Genomic DNA, 8,109 nt, shown 5'->3' with positions numbered 1-8,109 from the left:
TCTTCACTTGGAGAACTCCGCATCCTTCAAACCCTATTGAGATGCTTTCTGCTCCTTTCAGGCTCCCCATTGTCAATGGCTTGGCCCATAGGAACGTCTATATTCCATTTATTCCCTCATGAATCTGGGGGCTCACTAAATACCTGCTGTGTGCCGGTGACATTTCCCGGTGTCACAAATACAGAGAATAAGAGTAATGAGGTCCCCAAGCTCACAGAATTTTAAATCTACTAGAGGGAAGAAGGTGAATCAACAGGTAAGCAATTAAATAAGCTGTATCAATCTCAAAAAAAAAAAAAAAAAAAAAGAACAAAAACAGGGCCGTCTGGGTGGCTCAGACTCTTGGTTTCGGCTCGGGTCGTGATGTCACATTTCGTGAGTTCGAGCCCCGTGCTGGGCTGGCAGTGCAGAGTCTGCTTGGGATTCTCTCTCTCCCTCTCCCTCTGCCCCTCCCCCGCTCGCTCTCTCTGTCTCTCTCAAAATGAATAAACTGTAGGAATTGTTTCAAATAAAAAACAATAGAGCAAACCAAAAACAACCCCGGTAATGACGCTTACATATAAAATCACGCGTGTACAAAAAGCACCATTAGCTGCCTCTTCTCGGCCTCCCACGGGAGCCCCTACAACACAGAGTAGCAGGCTGGGCATTGGAAGGAGCTGATTTGGGGGCCAGACTCTGGGGCCGGCTGGCAGCAGAGCCTGGGGCGCGTCCCCCCGGCTCCTCTGATGCCCTCATTCATCCCCCCAGGGCGGAAGATATCAAGGTTAACAATGCGGTCACTGAACTTGGGGCTGGGGGGGAGCCGGGGGCAGAGATCATAATTATTAAGCTGTGCCTGATGCCGGGATGAAAGCTAGAACCGGCCGCAGCCAGTGGCTGCAGAAGACCTGGGGAGCCCTCTGCATGAAAGGGGGCCTACAAAGCCAAGCTGTGATTAATCAGCACTATCATTAGCCTCAGATTAGCAGCTTGCTGGGCCTTCACCCGGAGGCCTGCTCATAAAAGTGCCCTCCACCGCACCCTGAAGAAAGTCTCGTGGTCGTAACCCCAAATAGCTCCAGCCCCCGTCCAGCATTCAGACTCCTCTGGACCAGCAGGAGTAGATACCTCCTAAGAGCCCAGCGCTTCCCCGGCATGGTGTCTAAGGTCCCGTCGGGAGTCACAACCCTGAAGGTTCGGTGCGATTGTCCCAGACTTGACTTACAGGTCAAGACACTGAGGTCCGGGGCAGGAGGGGAGGGCACCTGGGCGGCTCAGTCGGTTAAGTGACCGACTTCGGCTCAGGTCATGATCTCACAATCCGTGAGTTCGGGCCCCGCGTCAGGCTCTGGGCTGACGGCTCAGAGCCCGGAGCCTGCTTCTGATTCTGTGTCTCCCTCTCTCTCTGCCCCTTCCCCGTTCATGCTCTGTCTGTCTCTGTCTCAAAAATAAATAAACGTTAAAAAAAAAAAAAAAAAAAAAAGAGTACTGTTTTTGGCCGCTGTTTTTCCTTGATTGAAGGCGGCTAAATAGTTTGTCTGCCCCATGGGCTAAGCAGTGTGCTTAGGCGAGGTCACATAAATTCCTCTTGACACACAGGCATTATGGGTCCCTGGGCCGCCCTCCTCCTGCCTCTACTTCTCCATCTATAAAATGGGATAATGACAACCCCCCAAAAGGAGAGCAGCAGCAGATTAACGAGATGAAGAGATCAAGGTGCTTTGAGCTTCCTGGAAAAAAAGGGCGGGGCCAGGAGCTGGTGGGGGGCGGGGCTGGGATGTGGCCACGGCCCCCAGAGATCATGTGGAGCCCAGGAAGCCCGAAAGGACACTCGGGTCCCCTGGGGCAAAGCCTGGGCGGGCGTTGGAAAGCGGCAAGGTCCCAGGGTTACAGACCGAAGGGGGAGAAAGGGCGACGCACGTGCATTTGCCTCCGGGTCACTGGTTCCAACGCAGCCTGGCAGATCTCAACCGAAAGTTACTGCCATCTGTTCTGTGACCTCAATGCACTGGCTACCGTGCACGCTGCAAGTGGCAGCCCCAGCGGGCAGGCTGGCACTGACCAAGGCTGAAAATGGGTCACTCCCAAGAGCCTCGAGGACTGGCCTGGGCCCCGGGCTGGGGCAGGGGGTGAGCAGGGAGGGGCCTGGAACTGGCCTCCTCAAGCGCTAGCCGGAAGAGCGGCGTGGGCGGTGAACGTCGCGCCCACCAGGCCCCAGCAAACCATGCCCTGCCACGTCCCCACTCCCGGGAACTGGACGTCGGACGGAGCGCGCAGGGGCACGTGGTCAATTTCCCAGGATAATAAAAGCTGCTTATTAAGAACCTACAGCGGGCTCATCGCCTGGGTCACTGCACGCAATCCTCAGCCCCAATCCAGGAGCTATGTACTTTAGTTTCTACCTCCAGAGGAAGAAGCTGAGGCTCAGGGAGACACGGGTATTACCCAAAGTCCGGTGATGGGCCAGGATTTGAACTCAAGAAGTTATCTGGGGCGTCGGGGTGGCTCCGTCGGTTAAGCACGTGACTGGGGCTCGAGTCAGGATCTCACGGCTCGTGGGTTCGAGCCTCGCGTCGGGCTCTGTGCTGACAGCTCAGGGCCTGGAGCCTGCTTCGGATTCTGTGTCTCGCTCTCTCTCTAACCCTCCCCCACCCTCTCTCTCTCTCTCTCTGTCTCTCTCTCTCAAAAATAAACAATAAACATGTAAAAAAAACTTTTCAAAAAAGAAACCCTTAAAAAAAAAAGTTGCTGTTTGATGGGTATGGAGTTTCGGTTTGAGATGAAGAAAAAGGTCTAGGGATGAATGGTTGTCCAACAATGTGAATGTACCCTTAAAATGTAGTTAAGGGGCGCCTGGGTGGCGCAGTCGGTTAAGCGTCCGACTTCAGCCAGGTCACGATCTCGCGCTCCGTGAGTTCGAGCCCCGCGTCGGGCTCTGGGCTGATGGCTCAGAGCCTGGAGCCTGTTTCCGATTCTGTGTCTCCCTCTCTCTCTGCCCCTCCCCTGTTCATGCTCTGTCTCTGTCCCAAGAATAAATAAACGTTGAAAAAAAAAATTAAAAAAAAAAAAATGTAGTTAAAATAGTAAATTTTGTTATGTAAATTTCACCAGCCTAATAATTAATGAAAGACCCTCATTCTTGAAGGAAAAGGAGTATAAAGGGCAAATTCACTTGTCGCTGTGTTAACGAGCAAGGAGAAACAATACCCGCGACCCTCCATGGGGCAACAGCCATATGCAAAGTGTTCATGCAGGTGGAAAGCTATACAGCAGAGAAAACCCAGTGGGTCTGCGTTACCGACATGGAAAAGTCTCTTAGGAATACTGGTAAGCAAAAGAAAAGAAAAGAGAACCCATCGCAGACTTCTGCATCCAGTATGAACCCACTTACACAAAAATACTAACACCCCACACCCCCGCCCCCGAAAACGTATCGCTTTTGCGGTTGTTGCTTGTGAACATGGATGCAGTCGGCTCTGTTTGTTTTGAAGACACAAATTCGTTCCAATGGGATTGATACATTTGGGAACAATCTGAGCCTAAGCAAATTTTGTGTTTGCTCATGCATGATTTCATCCACCAAAAACACGGGGTCATTGCAGAAAATTGCACCCCAGCTGAACTGACCACACAGGAATACACAAAACAAACCCCCCTCCGTCGGGCACCAGCTGCCTCGGAGCATCCGTGTGTGCTGAGCCACACCCCTCCCACCTGGTTTGCAGTGTTCCGATTTCAGACCAATCTCCTATCACTTCCGGAGAGTTGGCAAGCTCTGAGACTTTGGATGCCACCTCCACAAGAAAAGTTCAAGACTTCTCCAAAGTCGCATGACATACTTCTTGTGTTATTTATCTATTTCTTAACCACGGAATGTAGAAAATGGCGGTATTGTTTTTATTAGGTTCCTTTTGTGTGTGTGTGTCACTGAAGTTTGTTTTTTTTTTGGTGGGGGGTATTGCCCTTCACCCTACTTTTCTCCTAAGCCCTGTTTTTACTGTGCCATTTTGCCTACTGCGGTGATTTGAAGAATGCAGATGTCACAAAAAAAAAAAAAAGAAAGAAAATCCACATGTAACTTCTGACTCCCCAAACACTTCCCTGCGAATAGCCTCTGACCAAAAGCCTTACTGATAACAAAACCAGTTGGTTAACACGTATTTTGTATGTTATGGGTATTATATGCCATATTCTTATAATAAAGTAAGCTAGAGAATGCAGATGTCACAGTATAGCAGAATTGACTGCACACGTGGGATTTGTTTCTAAAGATACACACACATCTATGCATATAGATGTGTGTGTGTGTATGTGGGTGGATAGATAAACAGAATCAAGCCCGATAAAAGGATGGCAGTTACTTTGTCATTGGCATGGGGGGAGGGGGGTGGTTGGAGAAGGTCCTAGCTAACAAGACTTCAGTCTTATCTGTACAGATTTAACTTTTCATGAGAGGGCTATTAAATTTCACCGTATGTACAAATATCAAATTATTATGTCATATACCCGCAACTAACATACTGTTGTCAATTAGACCTCAACAAAAATCCAGTTAATCAATTAATTTAAAAGAAGTGTTATGAATTTCATCAATTATGCAGCTAAATTTTTCATCTTAAGGATCCACTGTTTCCATACCTCAGTTCGCAGCCCCATTATCCACAACAGCCAAGAGGTGAAAGGAACCCAAAGATCGATGGATGGATAAAATAGGTAAACAAAATGTAGTACACCCATACACTAGAAGAGTATTTAGCCTTTAAGAAGGAAATCCGGGGGCGCCTGGGTGGCGCAGTCGGTTAAGCGTCCGACTTCAGCCAGGTCACGATCTCGCGGTCCGGGAGTTCGAGCCCCGCGTCGGGCTCTGGGCTGATGGCTCAGAGCCTGGAGCCTGTTTCCGATTCTGTGTCTCCCTCTCTCTCTGCCCCTCGCCCGTTCATGCTCTGTCTCTCTCTGTCCCAAAAATAAATAAACGTTGAAAAAAAAAAAAAAAAAAGAAGGAAATCCGGGAGTGCCGGGGTGGCTCAGTCGGTTGGTTAGGTGTCCAACTTCGGCTCAGGTCATGATCTCACGGTCTGTGAGTTCGAGCCCCGCGTCGGGCTCTGTGCCGACAGCTGGGAGCCTGGAGCCTGCTTCCGATTCTGGGTCTCCCTCTCTCTCTGCCCCTCCCCTGCTCACGCTCTGTGTGTGTGTGTGTGTGTGTGTGTGTGTGTGTGTGTGTCTTTCAAAAATAAATAAATATTAAAAAAAAAAATAAGAAGGAAACCCTATCCTACACGATGATGTGGATGAAAGTTAAGGACATTGTGCTCAGTGAAATAAACCAGTCACAAAAAGAGAAATATTGTTGGGGTCCACTTCTCTGAGGTACCTGGAGTAGTCCGGTTCATAGACATAGAAGGTAGAATGACGGCCCCTGGGGGCTGGATGGGGGTGGGGGGTGGGGAGCGGAGGAAGAGGAAGTCACTGTTACTCAACAGGTGCGATTTCAGTACTGCAAGTTTTGGAGGCCGGTTGTACAAATCCACTGGACGACCAGGGGAATAGATGCCACACTCCTGAACTGTCCATGTGACCACGGGTAGGACGCTGAATTTCACGTTTGGTGATTTTTACCGAAATTTAAAAATTAAAAAAAAAAAGGAAGATCCACAGTAACATACACACCACATGAAAAGTTACTTTCATAAAGCAACGCGCGCACACACACACACACACACACACACAGATATATGGACCGGCCCCGTCTGCCATAGCTTCTACAGCAGCTCTTGGCCCTCCGTACGAGAACGTAAAACTAGCTGGCTGACCCTGGCTCATCAGCCCGGAGGGCTGGTTGGTTGATTGATTGGTCAAGGCACGATGCCCCACCCAGAGGCTTAATATGAGACCAGAGTCAGGAGGGCGCCATAAATAACATGTTAACCACACGACTCTGCAGGGCCAGGCGTCTGGCCGGGGACCGCGAGGCTTTGTCCCTCCAAAGTCTCTGCGAAACCCGAGCCTGCCTGTCCTCGACTAAGAAAGTGGCCCCCCCAAATCTACGACCGGGATACGCCAGCGGGAGAAGCGTGGGACCCAAGGGTCAGCCGGGGCCCAGCAGACCCCACTCAGCACCGGCGGGTCACCCAGTGGCCCTGCCAGCTGCTCCGGGGGGCGGGGGGTGGGGAGGGGAGGGAGACCCAGGGATGAAATACCACGCCTGTGTGCGTGTGTGCCTGCCGCAGAGCGTGAGGACAATTTTGGCAGGCCTGTGTGGGAAGCTTGCGGAACACCTGCCTCGGGGGTGCATGAGGGCAGACCCTCCGCGGGGGCCCCCGCTTCCCCGGGGGCCCTGAGTAATCCTCAGACGTGCCCTGGGCCCCAGCCACCGCTTTCAGCGGCAATCAGAGTAATGGCCCGCATCTGCCACACTGATGAGCGGGTGGGTTTCCAAGCACTTAGGCTTCCAGAATCTCCGAGCCATGGGGGAAAGGAAAGGCAGCCCCAGCCCCACCGAGGAGACTTTTGGGAAGCACCACCTTCAGGCTCAGAAACGCCTGCCTGGCTCTCACTAGGTTCTGCGGGCACCGCCTTCTCCAGGAAGCCTCCCCAACCCCGGCGATCCCACCTCTGCTCCCGAAAGAAGCCCTTCCATTTGTATGTTCGGGCCCAGCACGCTGCCTGGCGTAGGGGGAGGCTGTCCCGTTTGCCAGCAAAACGGGACAGGAAAGAAGAGGAGGGCTACTCCGTGTGCAGCCGCTGAGCTGGGGGTCGAGAGGGCTCACTGTTCCCTAGGCTGCTTGCCCTTTCTTGAGAATCTGACTTAAAAGCGAGGAACAGAAAACCAAAAACAGAAACAAAACACAAAAAACTCAGACCCATCTCCTTAAATGCACACACCCAAATACAGAAACAAAACTCTCAGGGGCTGCCCTCCCAAAGTTAAGAATAGAGTTACGACAGGGGCACCTGGGTGGTTCAGTCGGTGAAGCGTGCAACTTCGGCTCAGGTCACGATCGCACGCTTCGTGGGTTCGAGCCCCGCGTCGGGCTCTGCGCTGACCGCCCGGAGCCTGGAGCCTGCTTCGGATCCTGTGTCTCCCTCTCTCTCTCTCTGCCCCTCCCCTGCGCTCTCCCTCGCTCTCAAAAATAAAATTAAAAAAATTAAAAAACAAACAAGAATAGAGTTACCACAGGACCTAGCAACACATCTAGCAACACATCCAAGAGAAACGAAAGTGTGCGTCCGTGCAAAAACTTGTGTATGAATGTTCATAGCCGCATTGATCATCAGAGCCAAAACAGTGGGGACCAGTCACTGTTGTGAGGCATGGACCAACAAAACGTGGTCTGTCCCTGCAATGGAATATTACTCGGCCACAAAAAGAAATAAAGTCCTGATATGTGCTATAATGTGGATGAACCCCAAAGCATGATGGTAAGTGAAAGATGCCCATCGAAAGAGGCCACAAAGCATATGATCCCAACAGGCAAACCCGTGCAGATAAAAGCAAACCGGTGACTGCCAGGGGCTGGGGGGAGGGCAGGATGCGGACTAAATCCTTCACGGGTACGAGGTTTCCTCTCGGGGTGATGAGAATGTTCCGGAACTAGGCAGAGGTCAGGGTAGCACAACGCACCGCATGGTGAATGCACTAAATGCCACTGAATCGTTTGCTCGAAAATTGCGACTTTTATGTGATGCGAATCTTACCTTGATTTTAAAAAGTTCCAAGAACTTGGGGCCCCCGGGTGGCTCAGTTGGTTAAGCATCCGACTTCGGTGCAGGTCATGATCTCGCGGTTTGCGAGTTCAACCCCCACGTCGGGCTCTGTGCTGACAGCTAGAGGCTAGAGCCTGGAGCCTGGATCCTACTTCAGATTCTGTCTCCCTCTCTCTGTCCCTCCCATGCTCATGCTCTGTCTCTCTCTGTCTCTCAATAATAAATAAACGTTAAAAAAATTAAAAAAACCAAAAAGTTCCGAGAACTTCAAGTTCATTCCTAGCCCCGCCCCCCTTCCTAGACCCTCAAATGAAGAACCCCAAAGAACATCATTCGGGTCTTTCATGGTTGGGGAAATTTAAGGCCCAGACGGGAAACAGAAGATGCTTTTGCTCTTAGATCTGGAACTAGAGCCAGGGTTCC

This window comes from Puma concolor, chromosome D3 (genome assembly GCF_028749965.1).
Source record: "Puma concolor isolate L17-30 chromosome D3, mPumCon1.1.hap2, whole genome shotgun sequence".
NCBI lineage: Eukaryota > Metazoa > Chordata > Mammalia > Carnivora > Felidae > Puma > Puma concolor.
This window is presented reverse-complemented; position numbering follows the sequence as displayed.